The sequence below is a fragment of the Fusarium keratoplasticum genome, chromosome 15, assembly GCF_025433545.1.
Source record: "Fusarium keratoplasticum isolate Fu6.1 chromosome 15, whole genome shotgun sequence".
Taxonomy (NCBI): Eukaryota; Fungi; Ascomycota; class Sordariomycetes; order Hypocreales; family Nectriaceae; genus Fusarium; species Fusarium keratoplasticum.
Window position 1 is genome coordinate 268,465 of NC_070543.1, and position 11,156 is coordinate 279,620.

Here is an 11,156-nt window from a genome sequence, read left to right on the forward strand (position 1 = left end):
TAATCTTAATATAGTATTATTTAGAAATTATATTAGCTATCTAATTTAGAGGAATAGATCTTTATTTATTTTATTTTTAACCTAGATTCGCGAGGATTTCCCTCTTAGCTTTATAATATAAAAGAAATAGCTAATTAATTACTTATTAACTATAATATATTATTTATTAATATATATTAGGCTTTAAATTTTATTAAATAATACTTAGAGCTTAAAATATATTTTTTTTAAAAATATAATTATTAAAAAGCTAAATATAAAGATCTAATTATTATTTATAATTAGTTTTAATATATAATAAATATAATCGCGAAATATAATATTTAATTAAATAATATCTATAACTTTAATAAGATTAGCTTTTTTATAGATATAATTATAAATAAAATAATTAATATAAGCTTAGAAAGGTATTTAAAGCTAAAATTAATTTAACTTAGAAATAAAAAATAAATTATAATTATTTAAATAATTAATATAAAAATCTAAGTAATTTAGCTATTTATTATTAATATAAGCTAATATTATTTTATTAATTAATATTAAAATAATAATTTCTTAAGTAATTAAATAATTATAATAACCTAAAATAGCTAAATTAATAATAAAATTAATTTTAAATAACTTAAGTATTTTAATTAATATATATTTAATTAATTAATTAATTTTTATTATCTCTTAATTTTTAATAATAATAAAAATTATTATTTTATTAAATTTAAGAAATATTATAAAAAAAAAAATTTAATTTTATATATTATTTTATTTAATTTATTTATTTTAGTTTTTTAATATTAGGTATTTTAATATATTAAAATAAGCGTATAATTAAGAAATAAAATAATTAATTAAATATTTTATAATTTATATTTTAATAATTAAATTTTTTTAGTTTTTTATATTATATATAAGGCTATTATAATAAAGAGAAATATTAAAAAGGTTTTTAAAAAAACTAATTTTATTCCCCTTAACTTAGAAATTATAGTCTTAAAGCTTAATATATAATTATAGACTTTAATACTTACTAAGGAAAGATCTAAGTCTATAATCTCTTAGGCCTTAAGGACCCTAAGGATTATATTTAAGGCTAAATATTAATTTAACTACCTTAAAAGATAAATTAAAAGAAATTAAAATAATTCCTTAGAGTTAATCTTTAAAGCCTTAAGGTCTCTTAAGAAAAAAATAAAAGTAATTATATATTAAATTATTTTATTAATTACTAAAAAATAAAAACCTTTCAGAAATAAATAAGATATTTAATTAATACTAAAAGGTAAAAAAAACTTAGTAATAAAAAAGAGGGGTTATAATAATAAAAAAAAAATAAATAATTAATTAAATAAATATTAATATATAAATAATAGCTAAATTATTAAAATATAATAATTAAGAAAGGTTAATATAACTAAGGGTCTAATATTATAATATCTATAATTAGATTAATTATAATATAAGGATTTATTAAGTAATAATTAAGATATCTAAGGAAAAATATAATAAATAGTTTTAATTAATTAAATAATTTATAGTATTTTTATTATAATCTCTAGCTTAGAGATTAAGATTTTTATAATACTTATATAACTATAATACTTACTTATTATATATATTATTATATATAATTAATTATATTTTATTAATTAAATATATAGACTTTTATTTATCTCTAAGTTTAATATTAAGCCTTAATATTTTTTTTTTTAAGTTTATAAAACTTTATTATTACTTTTAAAAATTAATCTTTTTAATAATATTATAACTTAATATAAAAAAGCTAAATAAAAAAATATTATTATAATTAAAGATTATAAATTTAATTTAGCTTTAATTATTAAATATTATATTTATATTATTATTTTAAATATTATTATTTAAAATTTATTATAAATTCTTTATATTTATTTTTAAAACTTATAAATCTCTTTAATATAATTATTTTAATTATATTATAACATATATTAATAAATATTATTTATACTATCTTAATTATTAAATTAAAAATCTATATATAAAATAATTATTATAATTCTTTAAAAATATTATTTCTTAATTAATTAATTAATTATAATTAAATCTTTTCTTCTAAAAATAATAAAAATAATTTTAGCCTCTATAAATAATTAAAAATTATAACTAAAAGATTAATAATAAATAAGAGAGCTATTAAATAAAAGGGTTAGATTTTAATATTTTTAGTTAATTAATATAAGCTATATATTATAAATAGAGCTATCTTTAATATATTATTAAACCTATTCATAATTATATAGATAATTCTTATTAATTTAAACCTATTAAGAGCTCTAGCTTCAAGTATAACGGTTTTAATATTAAAAGTATTAAGATATAAATTAAAATATTTTAATTCTTATTTTAAGTAATATAAAGTTAAGTTATAATTATTTTATTAAAGAAATAGTAATAAGGGCTTAGTATAAAATAGACTATATATAGGTATTTCTTAAAGACCTATAAAGAATTTTAAAAAAAAGTAATTATAATATAAAACTAAGTTATAAATAATATTAATAAATTAATAATATATAATTATTTTAATAAAGATATTACGCTTAATATTTACATTTCTTGAGTTATTAAGGCCTAGGGCTAATATATATTAAAAGCTCTTAATATAACTTCTTAACTTATATATTACTATTAGAACTTATTTATATTAAGACATAATTATAAAGGCTAAGAAAATATACCTTTAAAGTTAGAAATACTTATAGTTATGATTTAAAGTTATTAATGGTTTAATAAAGAGTTATTAAATATTTAGCTATTATTAGGTTTATATTTATAACTTAGGTAAATATAATCAGGGTGGTGATTTAGTCACTTTAGTCTTAGTCAAGGGCTGACTTTGGTCCTTTAGTCTTAGTCAAGGGTTGACTTTAGTCACCTTAGTCTTAGTCAAGGGCTGACTTTAGTCAGCCTCTTTTAGTCTTAGTCAGACTAAGACTAAGACTAAGACTTTTTAGTCAGACTAAAAAGTCAAGCTTTTAGTCACTTATATAATAAGGAAAATTACTAAAAATAGCTATAAAAGGCTACTAAGGGAATATTACGTAAAATAAAAATTATTATAATTATTATTATATAAGCCTTTAGTTATAATATATTTTATCTTAATTTTAACTAATTTATTTAAGCTAAAATTAATTAACTTAGCTTATTCATCTTAAAGAGCTCTAAATATGCTTCTTAAAAATACCTATTTTTAAAGGTATTATAATAAATATAATAAATTAGATAAAAATATAAGGTTTAATTTATTATAATATAGATAAAATAGAGATATTTTATAAGCTATTTATATTACTAATAACTAAGGTTATTTATTTATTATATTAATAAGTGACTAAAATTCTGACTTTTTAGTCACTTTTAGTCTGACTAAAAAGTCTTAGTCAAAATCAGCCATTAACTTTAGTCTGACTAATTTCTTTAGTCAAAAAAAAAGGCTGACTTTAGTCAGACTAAGACTAAAAAATCACTGACTTTTTAGTTATGACTAAACTTAGTCATTTAGTCAGTGATTAATTCACTGACTAAATCACAACCCTGAATATAATTAACTTATTAAAATTAAAATATATATTATAATGTATAATACTTTATAAATAAAAATTAATTACAAGACTTGTATAATATTTCTTAGAAAGATATTATATATAATTTTACTAATAATAATTAATTAATCTAATTATGAGATATTATAATATAATATAATTAATATTTTAATATATTACTTTAAATATAAAAACTTATATAAAAATATTAAGAGATTATTATTAATAACCTAGTCTTACTTTTAAGTTATATAAAATACTTTATAATTTATAAAAAGTATTTAATTTATTACATATATATTTTAAAAAATTCTTATTAAACTTATTAAAATATTATATTTCTTTTTATATACATAATTATAATTTTTATTTTTAACACTTATTAAAAAGAAAAGCTAATAAATTAATAAAAAGCCTATAAAGCTTATATTATATATAAAATAAAATAACTTTATAATAATTCTTCAGTATTAAAACGATAAGAAAGAAAAAGAAATAATACTTAAAATTACCTTAATTAATATATATTAATAAGATAATATAATTACTTACATAAGAATTATTTCTATATCAAGCCTTAATATCAATAACTTAAAAAGAAATATTTTTATATTTAGACCTCATAAGTAAGAAAAAGATATAAGTTTATTACTAAAATACTAAGATAATTATATATATCTTAGTAGTAATTTAACTAGATATTACTTTTACTTTATATTAATTAATAAAGTTTAATTAAAACTAAGGCTTAAAATATTATTAAATTATTAATTAAATACTTTAATATTTATTAAAAACTAAGGGGCTCTTTTTATAATATAAGCTAACCCTGGGGGAAAAAAGTATAATATAATATAAATAATATTAGATATAAGTTTTATTAATAATTTATTAAATTATTAAAGTATATCGGTATTTATAATATGGGTATTTAATAATATTATAATATAAAAGGCTAATAACTAAAATATAATTATAATAATAGTAATAAAAGCGAAATTATTTACTTTATTATAAATTATAAAAAAAAATAGTATTTATAAATATGTTTATTTTTATCTTAAGAGTTAATTTATTAATATTAAACCCTTAAAAACATATATATTATATTTATAAAGGTTATTATTTAATATAATAATAAATAAATATTATATTTAATAAAAAAAAGCTTATATAGCTATAAACTAAGCTTAGGTATATTAATATTTATAATTATTAATATAAATAAGAAATTATATATAATAAGATATATATTATATATCCCCTTTTAGCCTAAATCCTTACTAATACCTCTATAAAAAATCTAAGTTAAGATATATTCTAAAAGTTTATAAATTAATTACTACTTAAAGAGGTTAAAATTACTTCTATTATCCTCGTGGGAGGAGGTTTAACTATAAGTAATAATAACTATAACTAACTAATTAACTAACTTAGTAACTGATCTATAACTAGTTAACTAATTAATAATATATTAATAATTATTATAGCTTTCTATAATGACCTTTAACTAAGTAATTAAAGTATTATAGCTAATACCTATTAATATACCTTTTAATATAATTAAAATAACATTAGCGAGCAAGTTTATAAGCTTTATATAGGCATAAAAAGTACTTATAATAGGCTATAAGAAATAATATTAAATAGATATTTTTAAAATATTATATTAAGTAAGGACTTTAATAATCTAAAGTATTATAACTTAACTTTATATTACTTAAAATAGTAATTAAACTATTTTAATTAATATCCTAGTAATTTCATAATAAAGGCTTTATACTTAAAGCTAAAGCTCTTAATAGGCTTTAATTAATAAGGTTTATCTATATAATTATTACTAGCTTTAATAATATACTAAAGCTAGCTCTATTTATAATAAATAGCTTATATCTTAACTAATAACCCCTCTATATAATAGCTCTCCCCTCTAATAGTACCCTTTTAAGTATAATTCTTAATTAGTTAAAAAATTTAAAATTACTTTTATTATCCTTATAAGAAAAGGTTTAATTATAATTAATTATAACTATAATTAATTAATTAATAAATAATATATTAAAGAGATTATAATAGCTTTTTATAAAAACCTTTAATTAAATAATGAAAATAATATAACTATTACTTATTAATATATCTTTTAATATAACTAAGAAAATTTTAATAAGCAGGTTTATATGCTTTATTAAGATATAAAATATACTTATAATAAGCCATAAGTAATAATATTAGATAAAGGCGTTAAGATTATTAATATAAATAAATAATATAATAATTTATTATTAATTAAGCTTATTATCTTTAAATATATATACTTTTTTTTATTTAATCTTTTTTTATTTAGTTATAATATTAATAAAAGATTTAATTTCCTTAGAACAAAGCATTGCTTATAAGAGGCCTTTAAAAAGAAATTATAAAAAAAAGAATCTCTTATTAATAAAAATTTTAAATTCCTTAAAAACTTAAAAAATATTACTTAATATAATATATAAATTATAATACTTATAATAATTATAAAGACCTTTTATATTATTAAATAAAAGGATTAAAAAAGTCTTATTATAGCTAACTAGGATATAATTATATAGCTATAAGTATAATATTAGGAAATAGGGGTTATTAATATTATAAATTATAAAAGAATTAATTCTTAGAGTTAATATTAGATATTTATAAATTAAAAAAAAAATTAGGATTAAAGCTTAATATTAGACTTAGAAATAAATAAGGGTCTCTAGGTTTAATTAATTAAACCTATCTAATTAAATATATAAATAATAATAATTTTAATAATACTTTAAATAATAATTATTATAATACTTATAATAATAATTTATAAAACTAATAAAAATATAATTTTTATAGATTTTAAATTATTTTTAATATTTTTCTAGAAAAAGATTTAATTATAATTAATTAAAATTATAGTTAATTATTAAATAAAAAATATCTTAAAGAGATTATAATTACTATTTTATACTTATTAATAAGTTATTAATAAGCTTAGAAATTAATTAATATTTATCTTTTTATAAAGATTTTTAATTAAATAATTAAAATAATATATGTAATATTTATTAATATATCTTTTAATATAATTAAAATAACTATAATAAAAGAATTTATGAAATTTATAAAAATATAAAAAATACTTATAATAAGCTATAAATAAAAGTATTAAATAAAAGCTTTAAGAGTATTAATATAATTATATAATATAATAATTTATTATTAATTAAATTAATTATTTTTAATTATATTATTTTTTTTATTTTACTTTTTTTTATTTAATTACAATATTAATATAAGATTTAAGTTTTTTAAAAAAAAAATACTTTTTTTTATTAAAAATTCTTAAAAAATATAATAAAAAAAATATCTCATTAATAAAAATATAAAATTCCTTAAGGACTTAAAAAATAATATTTAATATAAGATATAAATTATAATATTTATAATAATTATTAAGACTTTTTATATTATTTAATAAAAAAATTAAAGAAATCTTATAATTAGCTAATAAGCTAGGGGAGATAAGTACTAAGCTATTTTAGGCTATTAGGTAATTTCTTATATATAGAAAAAGGTCAGAGGCCGCGGCCTCTAACTATTATTATCTTCTTTATTCGTGATAATAAGAAAGGGGAGCTTTAGGCTCTCTTCCTCGGCGTGATTAGTATTACTATTAATTAATTATTTACCCTTATTATTTTCTATAATATTAAGATCGCGGGATAGTATATAAGATCTTTTTTTTTAAAAGCCTATTAAAAAAAAACATATTAGAAGTTTAGGTTATATAGTTAGTATGTTTTATTTCTTTAATAAACTAAGATTTAATTATATAGCTATAAGTATAATTATATTAGAAAATAAGGCTTATTAATATTATAAGTTTTAAAGAGATTAATTCTTATAGTTAATATTAAAGTTTTATAAACTTAAAAAGAATTAATATTTAGGCTTAGTATTAGGCTAAACTTAGAGGTAAATAAAAATATAAAAATTTAATTAATTAAATCTATTTAATTAAATATATAATATATATATCTTAGCTTATATAAATATATAAATAATAATAATTATAATAATAATTTTAATAATAAGTAAAAATTATTTATATAAATATTAAAATTCTTAAAATTAAAAATTTAAAATATATTTATACATAACATATATACATAGCAAGTGTCTCAGCAAGTAAGTGTCCCAAAATACCCTATAGTGAAATTTCTACCTAATTAAAATTTTCTTTAAAAAATTCTAAAATATTTAGCTTAAATCTAATTAAGCTAGAATTTAATAACCTATGCTCTTTTAAGCTAAGGTATATAGAAATCTTTTTTAAAGATTATTTAAAAAATCCCTTATAAGGTAGTTTAGATAAAAGTATATTCGCACTATATATTTACTATTTCTCTATATAGGAGATCTTTTAAAAATATAAAAAAATCATTTTTAGATTAAGTAAAGAGTTAGATTTATAAAAGTACTTATTTTAAGTTTTTAGCTATTTTATAGTAGTTTTTAATAGTTTAAGATTTATAGTTTTTATATATATAGTATAGCTAAGATACTTGCTTAACTAAGACACTTACTATATATATATATTAATATAAGTTTAGAAATATTAAATAAAAATAAATAAAATCTTTATAATAAAATACTTAAGAATTAGTAATAAAAAAATAAGAGCTTAATAATACTTATTAAATTAATTATTAATAAAAGTATTTTTTTTTTAATATAATCTTATTAATAATTTAGCTAATATATATATTACTTATAAAATCTATAAATTAATAAAATATTATATTAATAATCTAATAATTAAAAATAACTTTTTAAAAAATATAATTAGACTAATTAAAATTTTTTAAAAAAAAAATTTTTATATTCTTAATTTTAAAAATAATATTTTTATAATTAATTAAAACTAAGATAATAATCTTTAAGTAAATAACTAATAATATATTTAATAAATAAATATAATAAATAAATAAATATAATAAAAATCTTAACTTTTTTTTTAAAGATTATAGAAAAAATATTATAAATTATTTAATTAATTAAAATTAAATATTATATATTTTTTTTAATATCTTAATTATTACGTAATAAGTCTTTATATTATAATTATACTTATTATATTTATTATAATACTAAATATATTATTTAATTAATCTTCTTTAATTATTACTTTTAGATAATTTTATTATTATTTATATATTAATATCTATTTAATTAATTAATTAATTATTTCTTTTTATTATTATAACTTCTTTTTATTATAATTTAATCCTTTTTGCCCTTTAATATTAGCTTAATATCTTATTTATCTTTTAAAGCTTTTTTATTTTAATTATTAATAAGATAATCTTATATATAATAGCTTTTATTTTTTTTATAAGAGACTATAGAGCTTTAAGGATTAATTCTAAGGAGCTATTTTAATATATTTTAATTTATTTTTTAAGGTCTTTAAATTAAAATTTAGCCTTAAATATAATCTTTAGGGTTCTTAAGACCTAAGGGGTAAAAGGTTTAGCCCCTTTCTTAATAAATATTAAAATCTATAATTATATATTAAGCTTTAAGATAATAATTTCTAAGTTAAGAGAAATAAAATTAATTTTTTTAAAAGCCTTTTTAATATTTTTTTTTATTATAATAACCTTATATATAATATTAAAGGCTAAAAAAAACTTAGTTTTTAAAATATAAGTTATAAAATATTTAATTAGATATTTTATTTTTTATTTATAAGTTTTTCTAAATATATTAGAATACTTAATATTAAGAAATTATAATAAATAAAATAAATAAAATAATATATAAAATTAAATAATTTTTTTTTTATAATATTTCTTAAATTTAATAAAATATTAATATTTATAATTATTAAAAATTAAAAAATAATAAAAATTAATTAATTATATATTAATTATAATATTTAAATTACTTAAGATTAATTTTATTATTAATTTAATTATTTTAAGTTTTTATAATAATTTAATTACTTAAGAGGGTATTTTCTTAATATTAATTAATAAGGTAATATTAGCTTATATTAATAATAAATATTTAAATTATTTAGCTTTTTATATTAATTATTTAAATTTTATTTTTATTATTAAATTAAATTAATATTAGCTTTAAATATCTTTTTATATATATAATAATTATTTTATTTATAATTATATTTATAAAAAAGCTAATCTTATTAAAATTATAAATATTATTTAATTAAATATCATATTTTATAATTATATTTATTATAAGTTATAATTAATTATAAATAATATTAAGATTTTTATATTTAGTTTTTTAAGAATTATATTTCTAAAAAAAATAAGTCTTAAAATCTAAGTATTACTTAATAAAATTATAAGCCTAATATATATTAATTAATAATATATCGCGGTTAATAAGTAATTAATTAGTTATTTTATTAATATTATATAGCCTAGGAGGGAATCCTTATAAATCTAAGTTAAGAATAAAAAAAAGGATCTTTTCTTTTAGATTAAATAGCTTATATAAATTTAAAATATTATTATATTAAAATTAAATACCTTATTATTAGTACTATGAGGTTTAATAATAGACCTTATAAATAATCATAGCTTATTAGAGACTTATTTTTAAGTTATTTTAAATAGCTTAAAGTACTAGAAGTATTCTAGTCTTATTACTAGGGCTTAATATATTAAGTAATTATAAATTAATTAATTAAATAAAAAAGATATAAGGTATAGGATTTATATTATAACGTACATCACAAGTGAGTGAAACACACAAGCGAGTGAAACAAAAATCCCAACCTCTTTTATAAAAATCGCAATAAAAACACCACAAACCATTTGATCAATTAAAACTACTCACTATACTCTTCCCCAGACGTCTCAATCACTACTTGACAGGTCCTTGCATTATGGCCGGGCTTGCCGCAGATACCACAACGTCGAACACCCGGTCGCGCCGACCTCCCTTGACCACCACTCCGCGACGATTCGGCCATTACCCGCGCATCAGCATCCATTTGATCAATTGCTTGCCTTCCTTCCTCTACCGTCATCACCCCTCTTTTTCTGTAGCCGGGTCCTTTTTTGCTCTCCGGCGCCGGCTTAGTATCTCATTTGCCTGTCGAAGGTCTTGAACCTCTGCCCGAACAAGAGCCATCTCATGCATAACCGCCTTTGTTCCCTTTGCAAGAGACTTTAATGCTTCAAGAATTGACTCTGGAGAGCTGCTTTGGTGCCTTCTAATTCGTCTCTCAAGGTATTCAGACTGAGATTGGGCCTCAAGCACAGTCTTCGGGGTCCTTGATGCCCAAGAGGTCAATTGATCAGATGCCTCCTCAACCGGCGTTGGCGTCCGTAGCTGCACATCAAGCTTCGAGACCACACTTTCTGGATCAAGAGGAATAAGCCCGGCCCCTTTGAATGATGCCTTGATGTTTTTTTTTTCGTCATAGTGGCCTCGTGTGCTGCGTAGAAGGCTGGAAAGAACTCGGTCTTTGAAACGTGTGTTATAGAGCATCTGATCAGATGCTCTATTTCTCGACCATAT